This window comes from Chiloscyllium plagiosum, chromosome 1 (genome assembly GCF_004010195.1).
Source record: "Chiloscyllium plagiosum isolate BGI_BamShark_2017 chromosome 1, ASM401019v2, whole genome shotgun sequence".
Taxonomy (NCBI): Eukaryota; Metazoa; Chordata; class Chondrichthyes; order Orectolobiformes; family Hemiscylliidae; genus Chiloscyllium; species Chiloscyllium plagiosum.
The window spans coordinates 54,356,297-54,368,677 of record NC_057710.1 but is presented as its reverse complement, the minus strand read 5'-3'; the positions used below and the strand labels follow the sequence as shown (position 1 = coordinate 54,368,677).

Sequence of the window (12,381 nt, the reverse complement as noted above, 5' to 3'; positions counted from 1 at the left end):
GGGGGGGGAGGGGGAAGGGAAAATAGGACAGCATCAAGGTATGTGGAGATGAATTCGGTGGGGCAGGAGCTGGCTGAGATGCTGGGTCATCCGGGGCAGTCAGGCTTGTGAATCGTGGGTAGGAGGTAGAACCGGGTGGTGCGGGGTTCCCCAACTATGAGGTTGGAAGCTGTGGGTGGGAGTTCCTCTGAAAGTTGTGTATGGTCTGGGAGATGATGGTTTGCTGATGGAGGGTGTGGTCTTGGTCGAGGGGGCGGTAGGAGGAGGTGTCTTCGAATTGGCATATGGCTTCAGTGGTGTAGAAGTCAATGAGCTGCACCCCCCCCCCCACCGTCTTTGTTCGCTGGTTTGATGGTGAGCAGAAGGAGTGGAAGGCTGCGCATTGCGAGAGTGAGAGGTTGGAGTGGGTGAGACAGCTGGACAGATTGAGACGGTTAATGTCTTGGCAGCAATTGGGAAAAAAAGAGATTGAGGGTGGGTAACAGACTACACGGGGTGTCCTGGTGGATGGGGTATGTTGGAGGCGGGCATAGGGTTCCTCGGAAAGTGGCCAGGAGTCTTGGTGGAAAAAATAAGCCTGGAGGCAGAGGTGGCAAAACAAGTGTTTGATATCATGACTCGTGTGGAATTTGTTGATCTGGGAGCGGAGGGGGATAAAGTTAAGGCCTTTGCTGAGGACTGATTGTTCATCCTCAGTCGGGGGAGGTCTGGGGGATAGTGAAAACACAGCAGGGCTGAGAGCTAGGACCTGGTGTAGGGCTGGAGCTGGGAGTGGTGGTGGGGAGTGGAGAGTGTAACTGGAGTGGGAATGGTAGTCGTGAGACCGAGGGTGAGGTTATTCATGGAAGTGATGCACATCCCACGCATCGTTGGGGGCGGAGGTGGTGACTGTGGGATCCGTGGGGTCAGAAGGGATGTAATGCATGTCATAGGCAATTCTGTCTGGGCTGTTCAGGTGAGTGGCGTCAGTGGGGGCAGAAGTGATTGTGGTGGTGACAACAACGGGGGTGAAAGTGGCAGAACGCTTGGCTTAGGTGATGTCAGTCGGGGTGGAAGTGGCTGCAGCAGGAGCAACAACAGGGGGTGGAAGTGATGTTCTGGTTTGGCCTCACATTGGTTTTGGTGGTGATGGATCTTGCAACAGTCATGGTGGTTGTGGTGGTGGTGGATCTAGTCACAGTTATGGCGACGATTGTCTGACCGGCGGTCACAGAGGCTGCATGGTCAGCCGTGGCTGTGGGTTGTCGGGCAGCGGAGACGGAAGTGATGTCATCGTCCACCATGGTGGTGGTGGCAGGAGCGGCCGTGTGGCTGATGGCGGTCAAGCAGTTCCGGAGGCCGGGGGAAGCCTCAGGAATGGTCGAGGAATCCCGATTATTGAGGTAGGTACAAGAAAGTTTGTTGTACGTACAGTTTTTGATGTCTGATATGGTGTAGAAAAAGCATTTGCTAAGTGTGTGAATTCTTCTGAGGATGTAAAACAGGAGAGGTCCTTTGCAGTTCTGAGAGAGTTTGGCCCTGAGCTGAGGCAGGGCTGACTGTAGAGAGATTAGGTGGCACCGCATGACTGCAAGTGTGGAGCGAAGGATCTGGAAGTTTTGACTTTTGTAGTTGGCCTATTCAAATCGAAATTGTGTTGGTCTGAATGTAGTGCAAAACCTGCGCCCACACCAACTTCTCCCTCACCTCCGTCCAATGCGCCAAAAGAGCCTTTCACATCCATCAGAGTTTTACCTGCACTTCCGCACATGTCATTTACTGTATCTGTTGCTCCCGATGCAGTCTCCTCTACATTGGGGAAACAGGACATTTGCAGAGCTCTACAGAGAACATCTCCGGAACACCCGCACCAACCAACCCCATCACCCCATGGCCGAACGCTTCAACTCTGCCTCCCACTCTGTCAAAGTCATGCAGGTCTTGGGCCTCCTCCATCGCCACACCCTCACCACCTGATGCCTGGAGAAAGAAAGCCTCATCTTCCACCTTGGGACCCTCCAACCCCACATCATCAATGTGGATTTCACCAGTTTCCTCATTTCTCCTCCCCCCACCTTATCCCAGTTCCAACCTTCCAACTTGGCACCACCCTCATGACCCGTCATACCTGTCCATCTTCCTTCCCACTTACGGGCTCCACCCTCCTCTCTGACCTATCACTATTATCCCCACCTCTGTCTGCCTATTGCACTCTCAGCTACCTTCCCTCCAGCCCCGCCTCTCTCCCATTTATGTCTCCATCCCCTCGGCTCACAAGCCCCATTCCTGATGAAGGGCTCTTGCCTGAAAAGTAGTTTTCCTATCCTGCTTAATTATGTAAATGTAACCATAGTGCTACAGAAAACCCCAAGGCCATGGTTGGAATCTTCTTGGCTCACTGCAAGTGGGAATAAAGATGAGAATTGCAAAGACCTTGCCCAGAGGGCCGAATGCCCATTCCTGGTGGTGATTGGCAGTGTTCACATTAAGTTAGAAAGAAATTTCAGCTGGGTCAGACGTCCTGATGGGGATGGTTGGGAAGCTTGCTAGCACTCATCGGCAGGACATGAATTTGCAGTAAAATCCCAGACCCTTGGTATTGTGTTCCTGACCACAGTCTGGTTAGCAATCAGTAACAAAATGCTACCTTTAGGATCCCAGCCAGATATATGAGACATGTTTCCAGCAAGGTTGGCTTCTCCCTGGTTGGTACATTGAAAACACTCTGCTTTGTGCTTCCTCACTGTCAGGTTATACCTCAGAATAGGTGTGCTCATGTAATTGTACCAAGTACAGAAGGCAGCCTGTTTGGTAAAGGAGCCTGCCTAGAGGAGGTATGGACACTGGCTCCCAGCAGGAATACTATCCAGGCAAGCTGGTGGGCTGCAATGAAAACTCTATCTGCCACATCTCAGCCCATTGGCCCATCTGGTCCAGATCCTGTTGTAATCTGAGGTAACTCTCTTTGCTGTCCACTACACCTCCAATTTTGGTGTCATCTGCAAATAATCAGTCTCCCATGGGGAACCTTGTCGAACGCTTTACTGAAGTCCATTTAGATCACATCTACTGCTTTGCCCTCATCAATCTTCTTTGTTACATCTTCAAAAAACTCAATCAAGTTTGTGAGACACGATTTCCCACGCACAAAGCCATGTTGACTATCCTGAATCAGTCCTTGCCTTTCCAAATACACATACACCCTGTTCCTCAGGATTCCCTCCAACAACTTGCCCACCACTGAGGTCAGACTCACCAGTCTATAGTTCCCTAGCTTGTCTTTACTGCCCTTCGTAAACAGTGGCACCATGTTTGCAAACCTCCTGTCTTCCGGCACCTCACCTGTGACTATCGATGATAGAAATATCTCAGCAAGAGGCCCAGCAATCACTTCTCTAGCTTCCCACAGAGTTCTCGGGTACACCTGATCAGGTCCTGGGGAATTATCCACTTTTAACCATTTCAAGAAATCCAGCTCTTGTTCCTCACATAAGTGTAGAACACCTTGGGGTTTTCCTTTATCCTACCTGCTAAAGCTTTTTCAATCTCCCTTTTACCTCTAAGTCCATTCTTCAGTTCCTTCCTGGGTATCTTGTAACCATCTAGAGCCCTGTCTGATCCATGCTTCCTCAACCTTAAGTAAGTTTCTTTCTTCCTCTTGACTCAATGTTCCACATCTCTTGTCATTCAAGGTTCCTTCACCCTATCATCTATTCCTTTTCTCCATGGGACAAACCAATCTAGCACTCACTTTAGCTCCCTAAACAACCTCCACATTTCTGTTGCACATTTCCCTGAGAATATCTGTCCCTAATATATGCTCCACAGTTCCTGCCTAATAGCATTGTAATTCTCCCTCCACCAATTAAATATTTTCCCATACTGTCTGCTCTTATCCCTCTCCATAATTATAGTAAAAGTCAGTGAGTTGCGATCACTATTATTGAAATGTTCTCCCTCAGAGAGATATGACACCTGACCCGATTCATTGCCAAGCACCGTATCCAATATGGCTTCCTCTCTAGTCGGCCTATCTACACATTGAGTCAGGAATCCTTCCTGGACACATCTGACAAAATCTTCTCCATCCAAACTATTTGCACTAAGGAGGTTCCAATCAATATTTGGGAAGCTGAAGTCACCCATTGCAAACAACGGGCGGCATGGTGGCTCAGTGGTTAGCACTGTTGCCTCACAGCGCTAGGGACCCAGGTTCAATTCCTGCCTCGGACAACTGTCTGTGTGGAGTTTGCACATTCTTCTCGTGTCTGCATGGGTTTCCTCTGGGTACTCCGGTTTCCTCCCACAGCACCAAAAATGCCCAGGTTGGGTGAATTGGCCATGCTAAATTGCCCATACTGTTAGGTGCATTAGTCAGGCGTAAATGTAGGGGAATAGGGTGGTTTGCTTTTCGGAGGGTCAGTGTGGACTTGTTGGGCTGAAGGGCCTGCTTCCACACTGTAGTGAACCTAATATAATTTAACCCTACTAATTCTGCACCTTTCCAAAATCTGCCTCCCAATCTGCTCGTCCGTGTCTCAGTTCCTATTGGAGGGTCTGCAGAGAACTCCCAATAAAGTGACTGCTCCTTTCCTCTTTCTGACTTCCACCCATACTCAGTAGACAAACCCTCCTCGATGACCTCCCTTTCTGCAGCTGTGATACTATCCTTGATTAGCAATGCCACTCCCCGACCTCATTTACCACCCTCCCTATTCCTTTTGAAATATGAATGATGACAGTGTGACTGGAGGGAGGTTGAAGGTTAACACAGAGGTTGGCAAAATAACATGAAAGACTGTCTATGAGATGGGTAAGAGCTAATATGTCACGGGGTAGGATTAAGTTTGAAGGAATAAAAGAAAGTGAGATCCACTGTTGTATTTCACATCAGCTCAGTGAGCCATGCCTTTTGGTACTGCACACTGGAAGTGAGGGGTACCTCAGGGCATGGTTCCATGTGTTTCTGGACTGCTTATGTACCCAACTATGTGTTAAACCAAACAGATACCAGCAATATGCACTGCTCCCAGCTCAGAACTATATATTGCAATGAGGTGCCCAGGATAATGCCACGAATCTCAGGCTTAAGCCTCACATCAAACTGAAATCCCAACCAGGTCATATTAAACAATAAAGAATGAGCTGAAAGGCTAAATTATACTCAAACAACATTGTGGAGGAGCTTTTCTTATACTTTTGGATTGTACCTACCCAGTTTATTCTTCACTTGCTGCTTTAACAAAACCATGAAGTGACATCTCCTGTTATGGAGTACAGCTTCAAGTGTGGGCCTAGGTGTCATTTCCTGTCAGTGGCAGATTGGGTAATCTTGAGCAATCACATGATTTTCAACTCATTATGTATGCATGAAGTAGAATGCAGATATTATAATAATTATAACATTAAATAGGTTTATAAGAATGATCAAGCATTAGACTATGAGAGTGACTCTACAAATTAGCCCTGTTTTCTCTAGAATTTAGAAGGTTAACGAGTGATCTGATCAAAGTCTTCAAACTGTTAGCATGAAAAGTTAGGATAGATAAAGCTAAACTATTTCTACTTGCTTGGGAATTCAAGAATTAGTAGACCTACTGTGAGACTACCTTGTCTCGATTATCAGTAAAGTGATGGAATGGATTACTAACAGTGATATCCAGCAGCATTTGCAAAGGATTATCTTGCTTACTTATGCTCAGTTTTGTGAGGGCGACTCAGCTCCTGACCTCAAATCCAGATGTGAGGTGAGAGTAACTGACTGCCCTTAATATGAAATAGACAAGCAGGAGGTTGGAAGAACACAGCAAGTCAGGCAGCTTTAGGATGTGCAGAAATCAACATTTCAGGGTTGGAGAAGGGTTACACCTGTAATGTCGACTTTTGAGCCTCCTGTTGCTGCCCCTGGCTTGCTGTGCTCTTCCAGCCTCCTGCCTGTCTACTTTGAATTCCAGCATTTACAGTGTTTTTGTCTCTGCCCTTAATGGGAAGGCAGTATTTGACAGTATGGCTTCATGGAGCTCCAGCAAAACTTGAGTCACTGAAATAAGAGGAAAACTTCTCTACTGGTTGGAATCATACCAAGTACAAAGGAAGATGGTTATGGTTTTTGATGGCCAATCATCTAAACTCCAGATTATTTCAGCAGCAGTTCCTCAAGGTGGTGTCCTAAGACCAACTATTTTCAGCTATTTTATCAATAACCTTCACTCCACCATCAGGTCAGAAGTGGGAATGTTCACTGAAGATGATACAATGCACATCACCATTCACACTCCTCAAGTACTGAAGCGGTCCATGTCCAAATACAGCAAGACATGGATAACATTCAGGTTTGGGTGATAAGCCCAAAGTATAATTCACATTACACATGCATTCGGCAATGACCACTTCAAATCGGAGAAAATCTAACCATCAGCCCTTGATATTCAATTGCATTACCATCACTCAATTCCCCACTGTCAACATCCTGGGGTTAATCTTGACCAGAAACTGAATTGGATGAGCCGCATAAATATTGCAGCCACAAGAAAAGGCCAGAGGCTAGGAATTCTGCAGCAAGTAATTTGCCTCCTGTCTCCCTAATTTCTAACTATCTTCTACAAGGCACAAGCCAGGTGTGTGATGGAATAACTTCTACTTTCCTTAATGAACACATTTCCAAAAGACTCAAGATGCTTGACAACATGCAGTACTGATTCACTTTGAACACAAGCCCTCCCAGCATGTTTATTGCTCTTCCCAATAATACTCCCTCTATTGCTGGGTTATTAGCAGCAGCAATAGAACAAGGAATTTAAGTGGGTATGAATTGCCCATTTGAGTATCTTAAGTGGGTCAGGAATATCCACCGGCTCTCCTGCCTTTGACTTATTCAGAGTCGTCGTGAGAAGCTGATGTGCCATATTTACAACTGATCAAATGCACCTAATACCAAACTCACCACTGTAGGAGGACTTTAAATTTCACTCATTATGGTCATTCTAAGCATCACACCTGAAGCTCTGGGCCAGAAATAGTACAATTATAAAACAGACCTTCCTATGGGATATCATATAATCCACAAGATACTGATTCAACTATAGAATTTAACAATTAAGTTAAAACTCCTTGATGGAAAAGCAGTAAGAGATTTTGCATGCAACACTTCATCAGATGAAAAACTCACTCTATTTCTGCTTGCAACCTTAGTAATTTGAATTTATCTTCAACTCAAAAAGACAATGTAATACATCCAGTATTGCTAAATTAAACCACTTTAAATAGTGCAGCATATTTGCAGAGTGGCCCATAATTATTTTATGGCCCGTGAAACTAAAGTAATTGCTATTGTTCGGTTAATTAATCCTGATGATTACTCAATAATTGCTTAATTCATTCAATTTCAGTTTTTCTTTGATAGATATTGCATTGCCAAAGATTTCACGATGAAGGTGAACTTCCTCTGGGTTTGTCTGTCACCCCACAGTCATTTCATGTTCATGCCTTGAAGTGGGGTTTCTGCCAACATTACAGCAATGAGTTGGAGAGTCCCGAAGGCAGTTCCTCCCTGTGATTTCAAACACAACCTGATACAAACTACAATGTCAACGCAATCCACATTGGGTCCTATCATGGGGACTGACAGGAAGATGACTGGGGAAATCATAACAAAAGCAATGAATAATACATTAAAAGAATTGACTACAGCTAGCAATAAAAATCATACGCAAAGCAAGCATACATAATGAGAAATTATTCGGTTATATCTGCAAAAACCATTATTTATATGAAAAAGTTAATTGTAGATATTATGAAACAACTATTATATGGAGAACCACCAAATACATCATTATTTTCCTTTCATTTGAAGTTAGGACTGAAAATTGTTTAATCTTATTATTACTTAGATCTAAAATTTTGATATCATCCTTGAAGATTAAGTGAAGTATAACATTATTTCATTAAATACTTTATACACTGGACATTCCTACATTGAATATGGCAATCCTGATCTTTAATTTTGCCAGCAAATAACACTTCAAAATGATTGTTTATTCAAAGGCTGTCTTAAAACTTTCAGTAGCCTTTAAATTGACCACGTCACACCATCAGCGTTTGAAAACATGTTCATTGTACCAGTAAAATTCTTCTATGTCATAAAGAAATGATGATCTGTGTCAAAATTTTAGCTTGTCAGAAGGGAGTTCAAATCAGGAGGCAATTCTCGCTCCAGGGTATGTCTCCTTCATGGGCAGTTCAGAGGCAGTTCCGAGGTGAATGAGTCTGGAGGTTTGAAAGCCCACATTGATTGTCTGAGTAAAGGGCCCAGTTTAATAAAAGACTCACTATCGTCACTATCTCCTAATCACACAACACTATCAACGCATGCACCATCCATGTCACTCCATAATCGACATTTCCTCTTCATGCTAATCCATACCCCTTCCATTCTACCTTCACAGCCACTGACACAATATTCACGGTGGGCAAAATTCAGAAGTGAAGTTGGAATACATTAAACTTTGAACAAGCTCATGGAGCTCGTTTTCATCAACGAAGAACAAAGAACACATGAACAGCACAGCACAGGAACAAGCTCTACGACCCACCAAGACTGAGCCAATGCATGATGCCTTTCTAAACTAAAAATGAAAACTAAAAACCTTATGCCTCTCTATGATCCATATCTCTCTGCTGTGCTCTTCCAGCACCACTAATCCAGATTCTAGTTTCCAGCATCTGCAGTCATTGTTTTTACCTTTTTATCACTCTATTCCCTGGCTACTGGTATATCTGTCAAGAAGCCTGATAGATGTTGTTAATGTATCTGTTTCTACCACCTCCTCTAGCAATGTATTCCAGGCACTCACCACCCTCTGCATAAAGATTTTGCCTTTCACATTACTTTTAAACATATCCCTTTTTACATTTAGCCTATGACCCCTAGCAATTGGCATTTCTACCAACATTTCTACTTAGATTATCCATGCCTCTTATAATTTTGTAAACTTCTATCAGGTCATCCTTCAATGTTCAAGTGAAATATGCTGTAATCAGAACTGTATGCAATATTTCAAATGTAGTCTCACTAAAATTATATACAGCTGCAACATGAATTGCTAATTTTTATACTCTATGCCCTGACCAATGAAAGCAAGCATGCTATAACCCTTCTTGACCACCTTATCCACTGGGGTTGCCACTTTCAGGCAAGTGTGGACCTGTACGCCTAGATCCATACCCTAGATCCAAATGTTATAATATAATGCTTCAGTTAAAAGTTGGGCAGTGGTGTAGAACAGAGACCTTGGGGTTCATGTACACAATTCTTTGAAGTGTGCGTCACATATATGCAGGGTGGTTAAGAAGGCATGTAGGTGTTCATTGCTCAGACCTTTGAGTATAGGAGTTGGGATATCATTTTGAAGTTATATGGGATGTTGGTGAGGCCTCTTCTGGAGAATTGTGTCCAGTTCTAATCGCCCTGTTGTAGTAAGGATACTGTCCAGTTTAAATTCCATCTGCCATTTCTCCATCCAAGTCTCCAGATTATCTATATACTGTTGTATCCTGTAGCAATCTTCTTCACCATCTGCAGCTTCCCTGAATATTTGTGTCATTCACAAACTTACTTACATTCTTCTTCGAGTTCTTTTTATATAGAGTACAAACAACAGGGTCCCAGCACAGATCCCTGCAGAACTACTGGTCACAGATCTCCAGTCAGGAAAAACCCTTCCACCACAACTCCTGTCTTCTGAGACTAAGCATGTTCTGTACCAACTCACCATGGGTCCCGTGTGACTTCAACATTTAGACTAGATTCCCTACAGTATGGCAACAGGCCTCTCGGCCCAACAAATTCACACTGACCCTCCAAAGAGTAACCCACCCAGACCCACTCCCCTACCCTATATTTATCCCTGACTAATGCATCTAACAATATGGACAATTTAGCATAACCAATTCACCTACCTGCACATCTCTGGACTGTGGGAGGAAACAAGGGCACCTTTTGTATCAGCCTACCATGAAGGACGTTGTCAAAGGCCTTGCTAACGTCTACATAGACAACATCTACCATTCTGCCCTCATTAAATGATCTTTGTAATTTCCTCAAAAAACTCAATCAAGTTTGTTAGACACAACCTTCTCCACACAAGCCATCCTGCCTATAGTTAATCAGTTCATATTTTTCCAAATGTGACTAAATCCTGCTCCTCAGAACATAGAACATAGAACGATATAGCGTGGACAGGCTCTTCGGCCCTCGATGTTGCACCGACCTGTGAAATTAACCTGATGCCAATCTAACCTACACTGTTCCATTATTATCCATTTGTGTGTACAATGCCTACTTAAATGCCCTTAACATTGGTGAGTCTACTACTGTTGCAGGCAGGCCGTACCACGCCCCTGCTACTCTCTGAGTGAAAAAACTTCCCCTGATATCTGTCCTAAATCTATCACCACTCAATTTAAATCCATGTTCCCTCGTGTTAGCCTTCACCATCCAAGGAAAAAGGCTATCACTGTCCACCCTATCTAACCCTCTGATTATCTTATAAGTCTCAATTAATTCATGTCTCAACCTTCTTCTCTCCAACGAAACAGTCTCAGTTCCCTCAGCCTTCCCTCATAAGACCTTACTTCCACACCAGGCAACATCCTAGTAAATCTCCTCTGAACCATTCCCAAAGGTTCCACATCCTTCCTATGATGCGGTGACCAGCACTGTACATAATACTCCAGGTGCGGCCTTACTTCAGGTACAACTGAAGCATGACCTCGTGGCTCCAAAACTCAATCCCTCTACCAATAAACACCAAAACACCATATGCCTTCTGAACAACCCTGTGGCAACTTTCAGGATTTAAGCAGCTGGACACTGAGATCTCTCTGTTCATCTACACTGTCAAGAATTTTACCATTAGCCCAGTACTGTGCATTCCTGTTACTTCTTCCGAAGTGAACTACCTGAAACTTTTCCACATTAAACACCATTTGCCACTTCTCAGCCCTGCTCTACATTCCTCTGTAACCCACAACACCCTTCAGCACTATCCACAACTCTGCCTACCTTCGTGTCATCCGCAAATTTACTAACCCATCCTTCTCTGCCCACATCCAGATCATTTATGAAAATGGTCCGATCCTGCTCCTCAGGTATTTATCCTGCTGTTCACCCCCAAGTTCGCTCTGTCCGATCCTGCTCCTCAGGTATTTATCCTGCTGTTCACCCCCAAGTTCGCTCTGTCCGACCCTGCTCCTCAGATATTTATCCTGCTGTTCACCCCCAAGTTCGCTCTGTCCGATCCTGCTCCTCAGGTATTTATCCTGCTGTTCACCTCCAAGTTCGCTCTGTCTGACCCTGCTCCTCAGGTATTTATCCTGCTGTTCACCCCCAAGTTTGCTCTGTCCGACCCTGCTCCTCAGATATTTATCCTGTTGTTCGCTCTGAGGTTTACTCTGATTGACCCCACTCCTCAGGTGTTTGTCCTGCTGCTACTGCTGCTGTTCACCCCAGGTTCATTCTCCTTTGCTCTCTTGCTGTTGCTGTCAGTGCTCAGACTATTACACACTTGTTGCAGGAAACAAAATCTCATTCATTAAACATATTAAGTGGTTAATTTACTCTTCAAGTAGCTTATTTGTGATACAAATAAATAGATTGTTTTATTCAGTAACCACAAAAAAGGTAGCTAATCCTTTAACAGCCTCTTACAACTGTCAATCAAAATGTAAACTCAGCCATCCTTCTGAGATAAGTGGCTGACACCATTGAAAATCAGCCAAATATAATGGGCTTTTCTTGGAAAATAGCAACAATAAAATCTAAAGTATCTGCAGAAACCAATGTAAATGATTTTTTTTTCAATGCATTCTACAAATTGTGTAATTCCATTCTAAATCAATGCAAAATACAAGCAATCTTCTGTCTTGCAAATACCTAAGATGTTTTCCAGTCTTTCAGAGGAGGTATATGTCGAAAATGCCCTGTGTCAGAGTATTGCACAGTCATTCTTCGAGTTATTGTTGTGTAACGGGGAGAATGCAGGTAAGTGGAGTTGAAATGCCCATCAGCCATGATTGAATGGCGGAGTGGACTCGATGGGCCGAATGGCCTTACTTTCGCTCCTATGTCTTATGGTCGAACTTACATTTCTGGTTGTCCAGACAAGAGAGGAATCTATTCTTAATTTCATAGAGAACTTTACTTCTTCTTTTCAAATGCTGCAAAACTAATTCCTAGCTATTTTAATATTAATGTTATGTGTGAAATCAATTGATTAAACAGGGTCTGTACTGAATTTTGGCTAAATAGGTGGAGAACTCTGAAGTGGCAATTAGGCAATAAGCATATTCCATGCTGCAAACACCCAGACTTAACAGTGCTGGATAATAGAATGCACCTTCCAA

The 12,381-nt window shown here is 44.0% G+C and overlaps 1 protein-coding gene across 2 annotated transcripts in view; it reads right to left on the bottom strand.

Moving 5' to 3' along the window:
• Window positions 1-12,381, bottom strand: part of rit1 (Ras-like without CAAX 1) — a 301,555-nt gene that overhangs the window by 125,516 nt on the left and 163,658 nt on the right. The gene's annotated exons all lie outside the window — the stretch shown is intronic.